Source organism: Triturus cristatus, chromosome 9, assembly GCF_964204655.1.
Source record: "Triturus cristatus chromosome 9, aTriCri1.1, whole genome shotgun sequence".
Taxonomy (NCBI): Eukaryota; Metazoa; Chordata; class Amphibia; order Caudata; family Salamandridae; genus Triturus; species Triturus cristatus.
Window position 1 is genome coordinate 237425625 of NC_140592.1, and position 22661 is coordinate 237448285.

Sequence of the window (22661 nt, forward strand, 5' to 3'; positions counted from 1 at the left end):
GAGTGTGATTTTTGTTCTTTGTGTGTGTGTCTTGTGAGTCCCTTTTTTCCCACAGGTCTTCGCACTGGCAGACCACGGTATCAATAATGTTAGGAACACACTACAGTCACTTTGTGGTTCCTTCACTGTTTTTAACCAGTCTCTTTTCACAGATCTCGAGCGTTTGCGCCTGGGAGAGCTCTATTAATTGTACTTTCTCTTTCAGATTACCACATACATAATACCAGTGGGTATTGTATTAAGTGCATAATTTTCATGCATTTCATTCTTTTTTCTTCAACTATTATTTTTTCACTTGTATATAGCACACCCATTGAGGATATTCAACATAGTGAGTACTGAGGGGATCTTTCAGTCCTGATGAAGTAGCCTTTGCTTCGAAACATGGTGACTCTTTAGGAGTGTCCGCGTATTACAGGCTGGACATCTCCGCACCACTTTTTTAACAGGTCCAGCCTCGACGACCTATTAAAGTTTTTTAAGTCAATGAGGCCAGGTCCTTTTTAATCACTCTAACCCATACTCACACCCGACCTCTCCTCTCACTATCCAATCACCAAACATAGGGGCCGATTCCGATCCTGTAAAACCCGGGCACAAATGGTCGTACCCGGGAATTCCACCGTACAACCCAGCAAGCACGATTCGTACAGACATACCATTTCCGTACGAATAGTAAAAAACACCGTACGGCTAAAAAATACATACAATTCCGATCCTGGACAGCGTGTACGCGTCGTCCGCACGGAGTCAGGCAGCGTTGTATGGACCAGCAAGTACGATTCGTACCTACAGCACTCCGCACGGCTATATTTTTACGGGAGCCAAAAAGTGCCGGACAAGCCAAGTACGCTGCGATGCACGAGGAAAAGGGGGCCCGCTATGCAACATACACGCCATCTCCCACATCGTACGTGTCATCATGTACAGTGCGTACCCCAACATTGCATATGTACGGACCGTACCCCCCACCCCCCGTATGTATGGACCGTACCCCCCACCCCCCATATGTACGGACCGTACCCCCCACCCGCGTATGTCCGCACCGTACCCCCCACCCGCGTATGGCCGCACCATACCCCAGGCGTACCCCCCACCCACGTATGTCCGCACCGTACCCCCACCCGCGTATGTCCGCACTGTACCCCAGGCGTACCCCCACCCGCGTATGTCCGCACCGTACCCCAGGTGTACCCCCACCCGCGTATGTCCGCACCGTACCCCAGGCATACCCCCCACCCACGTATGTCCGCACCGTACCCCAGGCGTACCCCAATCCTTGCGTATGTACGGTCCGTACATACGCGAGGATCAGGTACGCCTGGGGTACGGTGCGGACATACGCGGGTGGGGGGTACGGTCCGTACATACGGGGGGTGGGGGGTACGGTCCGTACATACGCGGGCGGGGGTACGGTCCCTACATACGGGGGGTGGGGGTACTGTGCGGACGTATGCGGGAGAGGTGGGAGGCTGGGGGGCCATACGACTCGTACCCCAGGCACAAGTGTACTCGGGGTAGGGGTCGCACATAGTTCGCTCCGTACGGGGCCTTTTCCATGCGCTTGTGTTTTTGGACGGGCGGTACGGATCGTACTTGCGCGCTCGGACTTTAGTTTTACGAGTTGTACGTAAAACTGTCCGGGGACGTCTCATAGACTTTTCCCGAGGCGATTCATACGTATTTTCCACGTACGAATCGTACTTCACCGTTTGTACGGGACTTGTACGATTCGTACGTAAAAAAATACGGATACGAGTCGTACGGGAAAAAAAAAATCCAGGAACGGAATCGACCCCATAGTGTTGTCAAAACAGTGCTCCCGCGTAATCGTAGGTCGTAGCACGCCCCGTCCCGCAGCGGGGCGGGAAGACCCCTATGATGAAGCATAACACCAAGGGCCCTTTTGGTGTGTTAAGAGAACACTGTGTGCCTCCCCATCTGAGCAACACATTTCCCAGAAACATCTCCCTTAAACACTGTCCTATCTATGTGGTGGATCCTTTTGATTTGATTACTTAATATCAAAATCTGACAGATTTGCCTGGCTGGGTTGAAACTTAACTTTCCCGTTGCTGTGGACAATAATTGTCAGGAAGGGGTGGCACTTGGCACTTCTACGAAAGCAAGTGTGATATCCTTTCAACCATGTGAGTTCTCCCAAGGAGAGGTAGTGTATATGCTGTTTTCTAGATAGGCAGTTCTGTTGTAAAGATCCTGGGTCTTTATGCTTCAGAGGCAGATTTAAAAAACTTTTAATTCATAAAACTCCTTTTTATATAGCCTTGTAGCCTGCAGATGAGGGCTTTGCCAGTTGTTAAATGCCTTGACCCAAGATTATAGACCAGACCACAGGCAGGGGCCTGTTATGAGGGAGATGGCCTTTAACAACTGGTGTAGTCCGAGGCAAAGGGGTTAGAAGGCTATTAGAACATTACCCACTGTGGATAGCATGGCCTAAAATAAAAAGGAAGATACAGAAAGCAAAAGGTTTATACCAGCTATTGTTAGCCATGAGCCTCTTCAATGAAGCTCCCAATATTCCTATGTTCTAATATAGCCTTATAGCCATCTGCTGAAGGCTATACCGCTTGTTAAACGCCCTGAACCAGAGTTACTGGTGAGAGCTGCTTGAGCCTGCGTGAGGCAGAAGGGCTATAAGGCAATTAGAAAATTCCACCCACTAAGGGTAAAATGCTCTAAATTAAAAAGGAAGAAACATAAAGAAAAACATTGGAATGTTGGAGCTCCAGGATTTGACCAGCCGTTATGAGCTCGGAGCTACTCCATTGTCTTCACTGAAGCTCTCAACATTCCAGTGTTCTAATTTGTAGTATCACTTTATCTCTTTAATTTTCTTATGAGCATTTCAGACTTTTATTTGTGGCATTGTGTATGATGAATGCTCAGCACGGATAAGTGGCACAAGCAACTGTGATAGCCTGTGAGAGAATATAGTGCTGCTGTTGCTAGATTCTGATCAATTTTTTTTATCATGGTATGCAGTTGACCTGAAACAACTTGTATTTCAAGATGGCAGCGGTTGGGCGTGTCTAATGCAGTTCTCTTCAGCTATCCTTTTTGTTTGCTAATTGGCTGGTACATCTGTGAGCCAACTTAGTTTAATAGGACCTGATGTGTCAAAGGATTTTTCTCATTCTGTGCCTAAGAAGAAATGCGGAAGGTTACACGTAAAGCGTGCTATCGTCTGGTGCATCTGCACTATAAGGATGTTTAAAATGTAAATACATTAATAAATTGATAATTACATCTTCCAGGTCATAGCTGAAATCCTTTGATCAAAACTCTCATATGCATTGAATTTTTCTGGCAACTGCTGGCATTTTGCATGCTGCTGAGCTTTGTGAACAGTTTAAGTTATTGGTCCTACAGACTCTTTTTTTTTTTTTAATCCTGACCTGTAGCCTGCAACCTTTATTTTGAGTCCAGCCAAACAACTGGTTTGTTTTGTCCAGTTCAGATTCCAACATGCTGTGCCTTGATTCTTGAATGGATAAGATTTGTGTTTTCCGTCCAGACATGTTCATGTAAAAAACAAAATAGAATTCCATGGGCTACGAGTTATTGCAAGGTAGGTCTCACAAATGCTGAGTCTTGCCCTATTCCTGAGTCGAGCACACAGGCCCAGATTTAGCAAGCCTTTGCATTGTCCTCTTATTGTGCAAGGCGCCGCAAGGACAGCAAAAAGGCTTCAGTAATATTTACAAAGCAGTGCAAGGGGCCATGCTATTTTGCTTCTTGGATAATGGCTACACATTTATAGGAATTGCAGATGTTCTGAAATCCAGATCTACAACCTCCAACATGCATTGGTTAATATTTTGTTTATGTTGCTCCAAGCAATATAGGAAGCCTGACTTCTGCAATTAGGCAAATTCCATAAAGGAATAACTCATCTTCATATTCACACTCCAAAAGTAATAGAAAGTTTTCTTTTAGTGAAGTCCTCAAAAATGAGTCTGACAAAGGAAAATTCCATCCAGACTTTTCAACAATATCATTGGATTGACAATTTTCAATGATGGGACTTTAGACAAGGATTCAAGTCGGACAGCTGTATATTCTTTAACATACTTCAAGAATATTGTGACTCAAAAACTTGATAAAAAGCATTTTTCAACTGAGTTTCTAGAAGACCTTTGAGAGATCGATTTATTCAACATATTACAAACTCTGCTTGATAGGACAAAACGTGCTTCTTTTGTGGTTGAAGAAAAAGACCCAAAAATCACTGCTTCTAGGCTCTTTTGCAGACCTGGGGACATATTGTGTAAAGGGCGCACTGTCCTTGTCTGCACCACTGTATTCCTTTGAATAGGTGTACTTTGGTGAAGACCTGGACAGTGCTTCCTATTACAGTAAATGTGCTGCCCATAGGCAAGCCCCAACGCGTGCCTACCCTGAGGGTAGTACATTAGTAAAGGGCAGACTGGCTGTTTGAAACAGCTGGTCCACCTTTCACTTTGTAGGCAGCAATGAGGCAAGCCTTTCCAAGTAGCACAATGATGCCCCTGCAGGTGCTTGCATCCAGTGAACTCACACAGGGGTATGTCTGGGGTCCGTTGGACCATCTTTCCTCACTTCGAGGGGATGCCTTTGCAAGGCACACAGATTGTGCACCACCTCTGTGTGTCCTGGCAGCTGCCGTGTCTCTGCACCCATGTCTATGATACAGTGCAGGTGCAGAGGGAAAGAGTTCCTTCACTTGAATGGGGCCATGACATCTGCAGCCACTTCTGCAATACCAAGGTGTCTCTAGGTGCAGAAATGGGTGCACATGCCCGTTGCACCTCTTGGGCACTATGTGTAATACACCCACTGATGCTCCTACCCTTTCCAGGTATTTCTATCCCTTGCTCTCTTGTGTGCTTCGCTGATGCTTATTCCAGAGACAAGCGTTACCCACAAAAACACCCTTTGATCAAAACCCGGTGCTGGAGCTTGACAGCAGTCTCTCCACTGCCACCACAAAATAGGACACCTTAAAGACCACATGTGCCCAGGCACAGCACCCCTATGACAAGAAATCACTTATCCAAATTGTTTCACATACATAAACCTTTTCCTGGCGGAAGCCTGATGGAATTCTCCAGTAATCTACACTGCCCTTGGTGCTCTGGGATACTCATGGTACATCCTCTGCTCTGCCTGACCCACAAACACAACCATTCCAGTGAATACAGATATCAAGCTATTTGTGGCAACTTTCTGGTGAGCACAGGGAATTTGCTCAGAAAATTATCAGGCAAAACTGATAGATGGCCATTAACCTGGGCCCCAGTTGTAGTGGGCTGGAAAATACTCCTTGATGGACAGGGAAGAAAAAATTACATTTTTAGTAGTCAACATGGACTGTAAGTACTAATGAAAGACCCATTGACACCTTTATAGTAGAGTCATTTCCATCTATCCAAACTCCCGCTCTCACACCTGACAGCATCAAGTAGTGCTTGCATGACATGTATAGATCTTGTGCTTTGCACTCCGTCTGTACCTTTAGTAGCTGAGGTCTAGCCACTGCAGGCTTGGCATGGTTCCTAATCTTTATTTTTCTATTTTTTGGGCTCAGCCAGAGACAGCTTAAGCTGGCTTGCGACAGTTTCAAGTAATCAAAAAAAACCAATTCATTTTAATTAACCAACCTTGTTCTGATTTCGTTGCCGTCGTGACTCGTGTGCTGTCTTTCTGCCCCTTGGCGGTGTCCTTTGCCTTTCCATCCTGGGCTGCTTCTCTCCCTCCCGCCGTTGCACCTGTTAGCATCGCGGCCGCGGCTCGGAGGGGGACTACATCACCCAGGTGCACTTGCTCCCGAGCCCGGAGGCTCCCGCCCACCACCCGCACCTGGAGGACACTACAAAGAGCACCTGACCCTCGGCAGAGCGGGGACCAACCTTGTTCTGATTTAGTTGGCGTTGTGACTCATGTGCTGTCTTTCTGCCCCTTGGCGGTGTCCTTTGCCTTTCCATCCTGGGCTGCTTCTCTCCCTCCTGCCGTTGCGCCTGTTAGCATCGTGGCCGCGGCTCGGAGGGGGACTACATCACCCAGGTGCACTCGCTCCTGAGCCCGGAGGCTCCCGCCCACCACCCGCACCTGGAGGACACTACATAGAGCACCTGACCCCCCGTGTCGCGGGACGCGCGCGGGCGGCGCCGGGCTGAGACCAGGCAGAGGGCGGGCCGTCCGAGGCCGGAGGAGGCTGGGCTGGGCCCCTCCTTTTCATCTGCAAAAATTTGGTATGTTGAGGGCAAGACCACTGCTAGATATCCAATGTACCTCATATAGCCATTGTAAGTTTGTATAAATTCTCATTTGCTCCTGTAGCCATCTTGAGCGTGCAGACTTTGGCTCCAAATTGGATCTTCCTTTGCTTTTAGCTCTGCGGGTGCCACGTCGCCCATCCCTGACTTTGGAAGGCTGTTGGGAGCAGGAGTTGCTCACAGCCCAGGCACTCTGAGCTTTGTGGAGCCACCCTGTGGTGTTGGAGGCGGTCAGAGGGAAAGGCACAACAGCAAGGACTCGCTTTCCCAGGAGTCCCTGCCTTGGACAGTACACCTGGTCCGTGCTGCCTCGGGGCCATGCCCATAGGCTGTAATACGTAATATTTTAGTGACCTTGATCCCCGCTGTGCGGGAGCGCTGGGCTAAGCCCGGGCAAAGGGCCGTGGCCGTCCGGGGCTGTACGTGGCTGGTCTGGGCCACTCCCCTGAAATCTTGTCTGTTGTTATCAGGTAGCCCATATTATTACTTGTCCTCAGCTGTCTTAGGTCATTGCTAGGGGTTCTGTTTTCACATCTGGGCTGGTTTTGTCTTAGCGATGTCAACCCGCTCAGGCAAAAGCCTGAGGAGGGGCGGGGGGAGGGGAGGGGGACGGGGGGGTATGGTTGGCACCATGGATCAGTTTATTACCCGCGTGGCCAATGTTATTGACAAAGAAATCGCCATGGCTGAGCGGCGGCTATCTCGAGGTCCCTCTGGTTATAGACGGTCATCGCTGGGCTCGATAGCCTTGGTGCCCTCCCCAGAGCAAACACTGGACCCACCTGTCCCTGCCCCTTCTCCCCTGGACCACCCTCGGTGGCCACCCTAAGAGCTAGTATAGACGGGTTGGAAATTTTGACGGCCACGGGACGCAATGCTGAAAACAATGTGGCCCCAGATTTAATGGCGAGCGAGGCAGCCATCTCCCTGTTGCCCCTGGCTAATCCTTCTATTCACCCGATGTCGCCCCCCCCCATCGGCCCTTGTGGTGCAGGCAGAAATACATCCAGTCCCCACTAAAAGGAAAAGACTGCCCACCCCACGGAAAGGTAGATTGGCTAAAGACCACAAGAGACCCAGGTGGGTTGGCGTCAGGACGGGTGGCCCACATAAGGCAGTGGGGCGGGATTCCTGCCTGCTACAGGGAGAGAAGGGGGAGGGTACATCTGGAGGGCCAGTGGCTAGTGGCTGTAAAGAACAGACTGGTGGCCTTGCAGCGCCTCTACCCCCAGATTCTCTCCTAATCGCAAACATGGAGAAAATGATGAAATCCTTACTCGTCCCGGTGTTTGATAAAATTAGGGGGCTATCAGAGCGGGTAGATAAAATGGAGCAGGCAACCCTAGACAACTTTTTCTCCCTAAAATCATTCATTAAACTGCAGTTAAGAATTAGGGAGGATGGGCCAGGGGGGGGAACTGACAGCAGGGAGACCCCTATAGTTCAACAAGGCACAGCCACCACAGCAGGTATTATACCAGTTGTATCCGAGGTGATTGATTGTAATTCGCACCCTACTGTTACGGCTGCAGGGATAGCGAGGAAACCTGGGCCGTCAGTAATTAAGCCTGCAGAGAAATTAAAGCCCCCTAAGGCCGTTAATAACATCTCAGATAAAAAGACGGCATGTCCCATAGCTTCTGGCAATCCTGGTAAAGCAAATCCTATCAACCCAGCCGCCACACCAGTAGCCCCTAGCACACCCGAGACTTTAACACCCAAACTAGCTAAGCCTGCAAAGGCCCACGTACAGCAGACAGGTGAGGGTTTTAAGGGCGGGAGGGCCCACAATGTTAATCTCCCCCCTGACTGCCAGCCCTTTGTAGCAGTGTTGACTGGGGTGCCTGTGCTTAGCCCGGGTAAGCGTGAGTCATTTGCTGAATTGTATACCAAGACCCTATTTTGGCTTAAAGAAAATAGGCCCTTGCCCAATCTTTGGGAGGGACGGATCATTCACGTAAGGAGAGTTGGCTGGATTGGCACTAAGCAAAAAATATAAGTGGGGATTGCATCATAATAAACTTTGAGGATCCAAGGGTTGCTAGCTATGTATGCAGCGGACCTGTAAGGGAGCATAGCCTAACAGGTAGCAGGGGACCAATTGGCATTCGCAACCTTAGTTACTTTAATCCCCCAAATTTGCCAGTGAGGCCAGCCGGAACCCCTATGTGGGAGGACGGGGACGGCAGACAGACTCGTGGAAGCCTCTCCCAATTTAGCCTATTCAGTAATACCCCATGCCAGCCGCATGGTCGGTTTTGGCAAGATTATTGACATGCAATCTGCCCAATACGGGAGAAGCATAACGAGGCATCTGGGGAGACATCATTTGACAGCCTAATATTTGGAGAAGAGTTGGTGAGGTCACCCACTAGCACCCCCTTTCCACCAACTTTATCTAGGGGGCACTCACTGGTGGCTCGCCCTGAAGCACTCGAGCCGACTCTGCTAAGCAGGGAGTCGATCGAGGGGGACATTTTACCTACGGAAGCTGTGGCGTTGCCTATCATTGAGGTGGCTACTGCCACTGCCAATGCCCCTCTTGCAAGTGAATTAGCAATGGGGTGGGGAGGGGATGGCAGTGTGTCCCTGAAGGTAGCTAGCTGGAATGTAGCGGGCCTTGCTCGGAACATAAGCATACTAGATTGGAATGTATTTATAGAATCGTTTGGGATTTGCTTGTTTCAGGAAACCTGGTGTTTGGAACCACAACACAAGATGGGTTATACCACCTATTTTGTCCCTGCCATACGACCGAATGGAGGGAAGGGGCGCCCCTCAGGAGGGTTACTAATCTGGGTAAGCATCTCCCTGCAGTACTCCATTAAATGTATAGCTACTAAGTCACCTGACCTCCAGAGGCTAACAGTGAGAGGGCCATGTGGAGGGAGAGTGCTTGAAATCTTCAATATTTATGTCAGAGGCACACGGGGCGGCTCGTCCACTCTGCCCTCAACTGGCATTGACGAGGAACTCAGAAATAGCAGCGCGGATTCCTTCGTCATGCTAGCTGGGGACTTCAAGTGTACATTTGAACCCCTTGCAGTGGACGATGTGCTAGGCACCAGAGATGATGACGTAAGGAGAGGTATCCCACCGTTGCAAATCACGCCAATTAGAAGATGGACCCAAAGTGCCATCGACCTTAATGCCCTCTACTTGGAGCATGGCCTTAGAGCAACTAATGGCAGATCCAATTCAGACCAAATGGGGGCCCATACGTTCAACAGCGTAGGGCATTCCTCACGGATCGACTATATTCTGCTGAACTATCGTTTGTGGGCTCACCTGGTAGATATGGTGGTCCTGCCGTCCATTGACAGTGACCACAACCCTCTGTCTCTGTCTTTGTCCCCTCTGTGGATGGGATGTTCCCTACCCCCAATCCCACATGTGTGGAGAACAACACATGAAGTGTGCCCCTCTAATTGTGGTAGGCGCCTGAAATGGAAGAATATTGTTGGTAATGAGGGAAAGATCTTGGAGGTAAAATCTACAATGGCTAATATCATACCTAGTTTAGACTCCCCCTCTATCAGTGCGCAGGAGGTATCCACACTGTTTGCCCAAACCACGAACGCATTAAGCGAACTGTTCTTAGTCCATAATGCGGGAAAAAGGGATAACAAAAGTGGCGGCACGAAGGGCAATGCTGGGTGGTTTTCACCTGCCTGTCGCGACGCCAAAAGGGAATTAATAAAGGCAGTGAAATCCAAGAATGGAGCCCTGATTAGTGTCGCAAGGGGCAATCACAGGAGGGTTATATTTAAGGCAAAGGTAGAATGGGAGAACCAGTTCTGGTACGACCTGAAGGTCGCAAGCCTAAGGAAGGACTCGAAGGGTTTCTGGGACCTATTAAGAGCTAGGGATAAACCCGTGGATACTATGATAACATGTAATATACCGGAGGGCGCGTGGTTTGACCATTTTTCCCAGCTCTACACAATGGTCCCGGGTAAGGGGGTAAGTTTGCCAGAACGGCATCCCTTAGTATCCTGTGAGTTTAATGATGAGCTTCTGTTCACAGCTAAGGAAGTGGTAGGGGCGATTAAATGTCTTGTCCCCAATAAAGCAGCAGGCCCGGATGGCATACCAGGGGATTTGCTACGTATTAATCCGGAGGAGTGGGTAAAATTCATCGCTGCCCTACTGAATGCTAGTTTTGATGGGGCAACTTTCCCGGTCTCATGGAAGGGTGCTGAGGTCGTCCCAATTTTTAAAAAAGGGAGCCGGAATGACCCAGCCAACTACCGCCCCATAAGCCTCTTAGACTCTTCGCAGAAGGTGGCGGGAAAAGTGGTTTTGGGCAGGGTATTGCAGTGGGTTGAGGAAAAGGGCATTCTTTCTGACTTCCAGGCCGGCTTTAGATCGGGTATGGGGACGATAGAGCAATCCTTCCGGCTTATGATGCTGTATTGGAAAGTGGTTGTACTGGGCAAAGGCAGTCTGTACCTCGCTTTTATAGACCTGCGGACTGCCTTTGACCTGGTCCCACGCAGCCAACTCTGGAGTGTGCTCGATGAACAGGGTATTCCACCATATCTACTAAGCATACTGATAAAACTGCATGCCGATAATTTTGCACAGATCAGGTGGGGTAATCAGGGGCAAAAAACAGCACGAATACCTGTAAATAGAGGGGTACGCCAGGGATGTGTCTTAGCCCCCACTCTGTTTTCACTGTATGTCAATGGAGTGGTGGAGCACCTGCTACAACACCCTGCAGACGCACCATCCCTGGCTGGCAGAAGAATACCTACCCTCCTATTTGCAGATGATACCTTCCTGATCTCTAAAACCCCGGTAGGCCTGCAGAGTCTGATTACTAGCTTTAAATCCTTTTGTGATGCTAGGGAGTTAGTTATTAATGCAGGGAAAACCAAGTACCTGGACCTTAACCCACCGAAAAAGATAGCTAAACCACCGACCCTAGATTCTGTTTCCCTCGAGAGAGTTACGGAGTTCGATTACCTCGGTATTCGTCTCTGTGACTCTATGAGTTGGAAATGTCACCACCAAAAGATGCTGCTGACCCACAAGAGGGTGGTGGGTGCCCTTCTTAAGGAACAACGTGCCTCAACCCTCAGACCCATTGCGCCTATACTAGATATCTACAGGGCAAGGGGTGCTAGTGCAGCACTTTACGGGGCCGAACTCTGGGGGGTACATAATGTGGACCAGCTATCCCGTTCAGAAAGTAAATTCCATAGAGATCTAATGGGGCTCCCCCATAGTACCCCAACCCTTCCACTGCTCTTAGATATGGGTACTCGGTCAATTAGTGACCAGGCTAGGCTTCGTCCTCTCCTCTTATGGGCGCGAATCTGGAGAGTTCCAGAAATGTCTAGCTACGCGGATGACTTAACTGATGTGTTGGGGTTGCCAGGCTGGCCTAAGATCTGTTGGTTGAGGGAAGTCAAGCGTCTTCTCGTCAATCTTGGCCTTGGCGACGCTTGGAACAATAGAACTGCCCCCCCAAAGTCTGTCCTGAAGAAGATATACTGGAGATGGGTAGCCGATGGTAGAAGTAGTAATACCAACTTGTGCAGGACCACCTTGGATTTCCTTTTGGTAAAGGATGTGTCTTTTTGCGAACCATACTTGGATGTTATTACAAACCGCAGGGACAGGGCTCTATATTTCCAATTCAGGATAGGTCTACTTCCCGTTGGGGAACTGACTTCTAGGTGGAAGGCCCCGGTTCAAACAATTTCTTCCTGCCCATTCTGTGAGAATAGGACAGAGTCAGTTCCCCATTTGTTGTTTGAATGCCCGGCCTATGTAGTCCCCCGCAGTAGATGGTTAAAGCCACTCTGTAGAGAACTTGGAACAAGACATTATAAGGAGGCCCTACGTATATTGAAAAACGACCCACGGCCCCTCTTTGCCTGTGGCTTAGCAAAGTTGCTAGGATGGGCTTGGCGTATTAGATCAACTAGGCTTTTGTACCTTGTTTAATCTGTATTTTTAAACTGATTTTACTTAACTTATTGGGACCACTTGTAGTATGAAATGTATGGCTATTTTTCTATGTACTGGCTCCTTTTATTGTTTTATTGTTCATAAGTCTATGTACTGCTTTTTAAGATATTTATCATATCGAAATAAAGCTATCCATACATTAAATCACTATATACATGCATAAGGGGGCTTTGGATAAGCCAACTTCACCCAAGAGCCTGCTCAACTGTCATTCATCTTTTCCTTCCACCCACCACAGCATGCCGCATATGGCAGTGTGTCAGTCCGCTTCAGCTGTTGTCTCTATTGCACTGTGATATATGATGCATACCCATGCTCACATACACGTCATCCTTAAAAGAAATCAATTTCCGTGACCGGGCTGATAGCCAATAATTAACTTTGGCAATGCTTTTTTCTTTCAATTTTTATTTTTTAGTCATCCTTTTAAGAGTACACTACATCTTCAGATTACAGTAATTCAAAGCAAATAATACCCTTCTTGGGCCAATAAGAAACATGTATTCCTGGGATATACGTTTAAACTAAATACTATTTTTTTACCTGTTCTAAGTACACCTTCCTGGTAGAAAGTAGCATTAATGTACTAATAAAATTACATGTGATGATTATTTTTTTCATTTGTTTTTCATTGCAAATATATGGCTGGCACGTTTCTGCGGGGACACATTGTCTTTTCTTTATGCTTTTGTGGCATATGATTGCAATACATTTTTGAAAACAATAACAGTTGCACCAGCTTGCCCAGTCTGGACCTATTAGCTTCGCCAACGCTTGTTTCAAGAATGCTTGCATGTGTACCTATTGCAGTTTTTCTTTTTCAGTCTATTGGTACTTAATTTCCATATAAATTGTGCTACATCATTCCACATACTATGTGTGTACAACAACGCATTTCAATTCTAACACTGCTGGCATTGTGAAATGATGTTTCATGTAGATTTGATTCCATCCAGACTGTTTAATTCATGTTTGGCATACCTAGTCTTCTTTTGATTTCTCTTATTTTTTCGTATGTTGATAAGCAATACTGTGTACTTTTGACATCAAGGAGCTCGTGTATTCTTCTGGTATATCTGTTGCTATTATCTTTTTCTACCTTTGCTAATTGGTTTGTCATTTTAATTCGTTTTCCTCAAATTGTGTTACGTGCACTATTTGCGTGCTCTTTTCAATATCATTTTTAAAAAAAAAATCCTATCCTGAGCCATCGCTTACATAATAAAAATAAGTCTTTAGCCTAGATTCAGTTTTAAATGGTAAGTAAATTGAAGCAATGTTTTGGATAAGGTTGCATTATGTAAGCTCTTGCGCAAACTTTGTTAACTAATCAGTGAAGTAAAAAGAGTCCACAATGCAGGATGAAGTTGAAGGTGAGAGGATTTATTGTACAACAGAGGTTTCCCAACTGCCAGTCTAACACTCCTCAACTGTTCTCACAACATTCTATTGTGCACTCCCAAGAGTTCCAGGATGGAACCAAGATCCCAGGAACTAAGGGGAGTAACAGACCATTAATGAGAAAGGATAACATGAGGTAACAATTAAATAACAAGATAAGGAAAAAATGGCAAGTGTTTATATATATATATATATATTATCACAAAAGCTGAATGAAGAAGCGAGAGTGGGAAGCAAAATGAAAGGAAGGAAAAAGAGAAGGGAGCGGGAGAGACGGGGGACAGTGCAAGAGATAAAGAAAAGGGGAGAAATTAAAAGAAATACAGATAAATGGAAGATTGCAGCGCTACAAAAGAGAAAAGACAATCCAACAGAATACCTGAAAGAAAAGAGTTATTTCATGTCATAATCCCATGCCACTTAGGCACATTTACTTTTCTTTCACCACTGCGTTTAACATCAGATGTGGTACAAGTATCGTTTGTGCAATCAATATCCATGTTATCATTATTTTGCGTATGATGGGGAACCAACCTATCCTGCTCCACATGCGTCCATCTGCCATGATAACTACATTTTTTCTCACCTCTTTTGTTCTCTCTGGACCAAAGTATTTATTATACCTGTTCTGGCTAAGGCCAGGTTTCTTGACTAAGACCTATTGTCCTACTATCTAATTGCGTTGTTCAGCACCCCATTTTTAGTCGTAGACCTGTTTGTATTTCTTTTGCTGACACACTATTTTCTCCTTGACCACTTGTTCATCCCATTTGAAAGAGTTGTTTTCAAATAGCCAATTAGGTGTAAGTTTAGAGCCGGGTTTGCGCCCTCTCAATAGACAAAAAGGAAAATAATTGGTCACGCTGTTAGGTGTAATATGATAAGACCATAACATGTCCTTAATAGACTGAACAATGGGCTTCTGAGACACCATTGCTAATTGCAAAGCGTCTTTTATCAATCTATTGCAGCATTTCACCAACCCATTTGCACGGGGGCAATATAAGGGAGTGGAAATATGTTTGGCGGCCAGACTGATAAGGAATTCCTTCATTTTCTCTGACACTAACTGGACACCATTATCAATGATAAGAGTGTGGAGAATACCTTCGTTGGCAAACACCTCAGACAAAAAACAAATTGTGGTTTTAGTGTCCACTTTATTGACAAACTTGATAGTAATCCATTACGAATAATAGTCCACCAAAACTTAAATTAATCTTTCCTGCAGACCTGAGATTTGTAAAGGACCAATAATGTCAAAACCTAGTTTTCCCAGGCCTTAATGGGAATTTGTATCGGTTCCAGAGGTGCCTTCGTAGGGCTTTTAGGTTTTGTTACCCTCGACCACAAGCATGACAATTTTTCACTAATTCCTCAATCATGGTGTCCATATAGGGGACCCTATATCCAGAGCGCAACTTACTTTTAGTATGATTTCTCCCCAGATGACCCTCATGAGCTATTTCACAAATGTGCCTTCTGAGTGTTTCAGAGAGAATGATCTTGTCTGACTTACAGACATTGATCCCAACCATGGACAGTTCCTCGCTTACATTCCAATATGGCTGTATTTCAGCAGGAAGATCACCACACTTCTTGGGCCATCCCTTTTTTTATATATTCAGCGACCACTCTTAACATGGCGTCACCTGACCTTTGGCTTTCCCAATCCTCTTTTAAAATGGCAGGTATGGCAACTTGTAACACTTCAAAATCTTCCACAGCCTCCTCCTCATGCTTATTCACAGAAAATCGAGAAATAAAGTTTGCTACTTGATTCTTAACACCAGGTACATATTCCATTTTAAAGTTGAAACTCTGTAAAGACACAAGCCATTTGCTAATTCTGGGCGTAGTTTTTCAATGTCCGTTGAAGGAAATAAAGATACTAGTGGTTTATGGTCCGTTTTAAGAACAAATTGAATTCCCCACAAAAAGTACTTGAAGTGGTTGGTGGCTCAAAACATGACAGAGCCTCATTCTCAATAGTGGAATTATTGATTTCTGCTTCTTTCAAAGTCCTAGAGGCAAAAGCAATGATCTTTTCTTTGCCCAATATCAATATCCATGAACGCATGGTCATGGACCGGTAACCAATCAAAGTGAGACCCTTTTTTAGGTTTCGCCTAGCGTTGCAGCGCGAATGCGCTGCAATCGCTTTGCGAGGCATGCAGTATACACTATAGCTGGAAGCTCCGCCCACTCTCCTCCACCATCTTTTTCATTGGCTTGTCTCTTAAATGCTGCCTTCCAATTGGTTGTAGACTTGTTAGTCCCTCCTTAATGACGAGCATGTCGTTATTTGTGTCCTTCCACGGCTACTGGCCCCTTTACTGACAGCACTCTTTTCATCCCATGCCTCCTCCCCCTGTTTAACTCTTATCCTGTCTCTGGAGATCAAAGTTATGGCCATGCTTCTTTTTAAAGGACATACATGAACTGTGGCTTCTCTTCCAGCCCCTCTCTCAATCGCTGTTTCACAGCTGGCGTTTTCAGCTCCACTCTTTCAGGCCGCCTGGCCTCAAGATCCTGTGGAGTACCCAATCCTCGCGTATGTACGGTCAGTACATACGCGAGGATCGGGTACGCCTGGGGTACGGTGTGGACATACGCGGGTGGGGGGTACGCCTGGGGAACGGTGCGGACATACGCGGGTGGGCGGTACGGTCCGTACATACGGGGGTGGGGGATACGGTCCGTACATACGTGGGTGGGGGGTACGGTCCGTACATTCGGGGGGTGGGGGGTACGGTGCAGACGTACACGGGAGGGGTGGGAGGCTGGGGGGGCTGTACGACTCGTACCCCGGGCACAAGTGTACTCAGGGTAGGGGTCGAACATAGTTCGCTCCGTACGGGGCCTTTTCCATGCGCTTGTGTTTTCGGACGGGCGGTACGGATCGTACTTGCGCGCTCGGACTTCAGTTTTACGAGTTGTAAGTAAAACTGTCCGGGGACGTCTCGTAGACTTTTCCCAAGGCGATTCGTATGTATTTTCCACGTACGAATCGTACTTCGCCGTTTGTACGGGCTTGTATGATTTGTACGTAAAAAAATACGGATACGAGTCGTACGGGAAAAAAAAATCCAGGATCGGAATAGATCCCATAGTGTTGTCAAAACAGTGCTCCCGCTTAATCGTAGGTCGTAGCACGCCCCGTCCCGCAGCGGGGCGGGAAGACCCTATGATGAAGCATGACACCAAGGGCCCTTTTGGTGTGTTAAGCAAACACTGTGTGCCTCCTCATCTGAGCAACACATTTCCCAGAAACATCTCCCTTGAACTCTGTCCTATCTATGTGGTGGATCCTTTTGATTTGATTACTTAATATCAAAATCTGACAGATTTGCCTGGTTGGGTTGAAACTTAACTTTCCCTTTGCTGTGGACAATAATTGTCAGGAAGGGGTGGTGCTGCAGATCGGCGCATATAAATTCTCCCTGCTTCCACGGACAGAGTAAACCTACAGTCACACGCACAAACACGCATCATACGCTAGGGCCCATCACACTAAATTCACACTATTACTCTATCCACACTGAATATAAGAGAGAAAACCGAAACCAATCTGCATCTACAATGAGGCCAATGCGATCTTAATGACATTGTCCTGAGTCATGATTTTAAACATAGGAAATACATTTGAAAACTCAATAAATGACAAGGAATAAACACCCGACACTAGAATTCAAACAAATGCTTGTTTATCTAAATTAATTCAAATGAAAAGTCAATCATTAGCAAAATCGTTATTCTCATAGTTACCTATTCTAGCTAAAAGGGTCAGGACAGGTCTCTCGGTAAAGTCTCTCGAGCTGCCGTCCTCAGCATAGGTTCAGGAAAAAGTCCAAAACGCAATGGAACAGCAAGGGACGCAGTGAACGCAGTGAACGCAATGAACGCAATGGACACGGACCCTCTCTAGTCTAACATATTTATAGAGGAAATAACAAATAAAAAGTTACAAACAAATGTTGAATATCCGTTGAGCCGCTGAGCAGAGCGAGCAGGAAAGGATGCCACTCGGTTACATTTAGAAAACCTCTGCTCAGGAAAAATCACAAAAATAAAAACACGGAAGAAGTAAACTCGAGTTTGCAAATGTAACTTTCGTAAATGCTCTTCCTTGATATCTTAGCAGAGCCACCGCAGACTGGTCATTGTTCATTGTGGCTTTATCCTTCTCCAAGGACAGCTGGAATCGTTCCCAGAGCTGCTGTCCTCACGGAAAACTTTCTACCCAGGCAAAGGCTGTGGTCAGGTGACTCTCGACCATGTTCAGCAAGGCCTCTTGTCAAAATTCAATCACTCGAGTGCAGGCTGTAAATGGCAGCCATCTTGTTTTAGGCCAAAACGGACCATCTTAATTAAAAGAAACACAAAACAACGTTACCACAGTATAATGATTAAACAGTGTTAATCGCCACTATTACCCTTATGTGTATGTAATTATCTAGCCTTCTGCAACACAATAAAGCATTAGTACACGTTATTTTAAAAGCATAAACACGAAACAAATAGCACTTTTACGACACTCATTTAATAAAATTGCACATTATTATTAAGCAACATATATGCATCCCACGTGTAGTTGTTTCTTCTCATTAGTAATGTTGGTTAGTCAGAACTCTTGACAAAACTAATAATTAGTCATTATAAATCAGTAATTTTAATAATAACATATAAACAAAACTGGAGCTCAAAACTCGATAAATTTTCAACAGAAAACTCTGCTCCAGCAATCCCCCCTTTGGTGATATCTTATCACCACAAAAAACCAACCCAAAAAAGAAAATTTAGTCCCAATTTTTAGAAGAAATTGAAAATGTCTTTTATGACACAACATTAAACACCAGACTCCCTCACATCATCCCTCTTCGACTCCAAGTACACACTCTCCCTCAATTCTTCTAATTCTATTTCTTGTGGGCCTCTTCTTGACCTCTTTTGATTCTTTTCAGTATTTCCACTAATTATTCTCTTTTTCCCTCCCCTGTTTTTACAACACAAACACCCCAATCTTAGTATCAGTAAAGCAACAATCACACATGTCAAAGGAAATAATATTTTACCAATAATGGTATTACCTATCTTAGCAATAAAACTCTTAACAGCAACTATCTTATCAGCTATTTTAGTCCAGATACTTTCAACTTCCAGGGGTACTAATTCTTCATGCAAATCAGTAATATTTTTGATATAGATCTTTAGATCTTTACTTTCGTCAGGAATGTAAGTGCAACAATGTTGAACTTTCAGCATTCCACAAACTCCACCCTCCTTGGCCAATAGAATATCAAGGGCAAGTCGATTTTGCATAGACATGGCACGTACGGCAATCATCTCCATATTTACCAAAAGAAACCCTCCAGCGGTACTTGTCGATAAGCGATCCACCACTGTTGACAGTTTCCGAATCCCATATGCATTCAAAGAAATTCCCACTGCTGGAATTAAAGCACCAAAAATATCACCCACTATTTCTGACCAAGTTTCTCTCTTGAAACGTGTTAGTAAACTAATGTGTTCTACATCTTCTATTCTATCTATATGAAAAATCTTTGGAAAAACCAGGCCCACATAACACGTGCCATACCAATGGTCAGGCAACTTGTAATAAGCCTTGTTCCCACAAACATAATACACTCCTGGGAAAACTGGATCTTCTCCACCTTTAAAACCCCATCCTGTTGCAATGAAGTATGTATCATGACACTCACTAGTCCCAACAAAATATGTATCATATTGGGATTTCCTTCTGGTAATGCATAATTTACCCTTCTGTGGTGCATCTAAAGCTAAAGTTGGACTAGCCCCATTCCTCAATTCCTTTCCCATCTCAAGGTCCCAAATTGTCTCACTCACTTTATATTTCCCTGCCTTTCCATGCATGCTCACTCTCCTTTCCTCTACCATGTTTAGGAAAGCCTTCTCCTCTTCTTTCAAACTGCAAGTTAAATTGTTTCTAAAAATGTAATCTAATGTTAATTCTTCTTTCTCAATAAAAATCTCACCAAAAATGTTAGCTTCTTTAGCTGGATTCAGCTTTTTATTCATATGCAAATGCCCAAAAATGTTATCCTTGTTAGACATCTCATAATCTATTTTCCCTAACAAATAAAAAACACTACTTAACACACTACAGGAAATTCCATACGTAGCTGGTAAATGGTGATAAGTAACACCTTCTGAAACGGATGCAGGTAATTGCATGCAGACGTAGCAATCCCTAACTTCCATTGTCTTTACGTATTCATACAACAATTTTGAAAAAACATTGCTAGAAAAATCATTAATTGACCTATCTTTATGTATGTAAATGTTACTAATTCTAGTCGGAACTACTTTTTGCGAACTTTTCTCTACATTAGTCACATTCTCAGTGTGTATTCCAAAAGTGTCTATTGTAACTCTAAAAGTAACTAGTAAAGCTAGTACACCCCATAATCGCATTAATAATCCAGTACAGCAGCAGCACATTCTACACCATCTTTTCAAGAAGGCACATCTACTTTGATTATTCTCTGTGTTAGCCATTTTACTACTTTGGCAGTGTCTTTTGACTTAGCCTCTTCTACTCCACTACTGAAACACTAGAACACTAGATTATTTCAAACAGCTAATTTCAAATTTTCTTCTTTTCACTTTCTCCAAGTGACTCCTTCAGTTCACTCAATTTGGATTTTCATCACTTTTCACTTCTTCTTCAGCAACATCGAATTGTATCAGATCATCAACAACATCCTGTGCATCCGACTCTTCTCCAATGTCAGTCAGGATTACTTTCAGGATTCCAACAGTTTTCTCCTCAACCACTTCACGTATGGTCCCCTCTGGATTTCCTTGACTCTCTGCCTCTTCACCTTCAGACAGTGCCACGTACGTCCATTCCCGTGACCTATACTTCTGGTTAGGTTTTCTTATTCTCTTGATCTCCTCCATTTCTTTTGTGATCTTTTGTTTTTCACCCTTTGCTTGATTCTGACTCCACACCTCGTTCACCTGTTCAGCTTTCGATGAATTTGCTCGTGTCAATCTGTATCTCAGTCTCTTTATCCTGTTGGGCCAAAGATCTCCTCTTACAACCCTCTTTGGTCTCACTTCTTTATTATTTCTTTCTCCAATCCAAGTTCTCTTTCTCAGAACTCGACCCTCTGATTTCTCATTCTCACTTTCATCTGATTCTGTTTCATTTGCCTCTTGTTCTTCAACAATTTTCTTTCGCTCCACAGTCTTTTCCACCACCGATTGAGATTTCCCTATTTCTGTCCCTCCTCGGGTCACCGACACGCAATCTTCTTGCTGTCTACTTGTCCCTTCACCTAGCTTATCAGGAATGTTCCCTACACCTCCTCGGGGGTCTTCCGCAATCTGTCCCTCTCTATCTTCTTCTGACCCTGCTTCTTCAGGTGTAATCTCAAGTGGATTTTCAACCTCTTCATCTGATTCAGGTGTAATCTCTGTGGAATTTTTCTTTTCTCTTCTGTTTTCTCCACTGCTTGTTGGAACTTCAGGCACTCTTACAGAATCCGATCTCTCCTCTGAGACTCTCAATGTTTCTTTTGAAGCCTCTCTTGGAAAGAAAGAATCACCTGACTCTCTTTCTCCTTCAGCTCTTTCAGGATTCTTTCTTCTCCTCACTGGTTCAGTTTCTGCATCATCACTGGAATCTGACTCTTCAAAATACTCTTTACCAGTCCCATCTTTTGGACTTGGAACTCTCAGAGTATGACTTGCATGCACCCAGTTTTTCACACCAGCACACTTTACTGCAGTCGTCGTAGTCAGAATAACTTGTCTTGGCCTTCCCCACCTTGGAACCAAGCAATTTCTTCTTCTGTGCACCTTAATCCTCACCCAGTCCCCTGAACTCAGATCATGGGCTTGCTTCTTCTCAAGTGTGGTAGCGTCTTCTCCAACCTGGTGAAACACAGAATGAACTGCGTCAGCCAGGCCTTTACAGTAATCAAAAATCATGTCATCAGTTATTGTCATCAACTTGTTGACAGGCACAAATGCATGTCTCATCGCACGTCCCATTAAGATTTCGTGCGGACTCACACCTGTGGTTCTATCTGGAGTAGACCTAATAGTCATCAACACTAGAGGCAAGACATCAGGCCATTTCATTCCAGTTGCTAACCACATCTTACCAATTCGGTTTTTTATTGTGCCGTTCATCTGTTCAACAACTCCACAAGCCTCTGGTCTGTATGCACAATGTAGCTTCTGCTGTATGCTCAATGCTTCACAAATTAAACCCATGAGCTCATTGTAGAAGTGTCCACCTCTGTCAGACTCAATTGTCACTGGGAACCCGTACCTAGGAATCAACTCTCTTAACAGTAATTTTGCAACTGTTATTCCATCATTTCTCCTAGTCGGATAGGCCTCCACCCATCTTGAGAACAAACAGACTACCACTAGAACATACCTCAATTTGTTCACTTGGGGCATTTCAATGAAATCTATTTGCATTCTGGTAAAAGGACCTCCTTCTCTGCCTATTGTTCCTAGACTCACCACTGTCTTTTTCCCATTATTAAACTGTTGACAAATCAAACATCTTTGACAGATGCTCTCTGCAATCAACCTGAACTTTGCATTGTACCAGGTCTGTTTAAAAGACCTAATCATCGCATCCCTTCCCAAATGTCCCTGGCCATGATACATTCTTGCCATTGTCGACAGCATTGAGTTTGGCATGACTGGTCTACCATCTCTATAGATCCAAACATGATCTGTCTCTCTTGGGGCACAACCTGCCTTGATCCAATCTCTCATTTCCTCATCTCCTGCCTCATCCTGCAACTGTTTCACTTCATCTCACGTTTCTAGGACATTAGTAAACATCACAGAACAAAAAGACATCTCCCTTTCTCGTGCCCTATTAATCGAATGATTATTCTTCGCACAATACTGTGCTATGTCATTGGCAAAACGATTACCAAGAGTAACAAAATCATCTCCTTGTCCATGAGCAGCACACTTCACAAC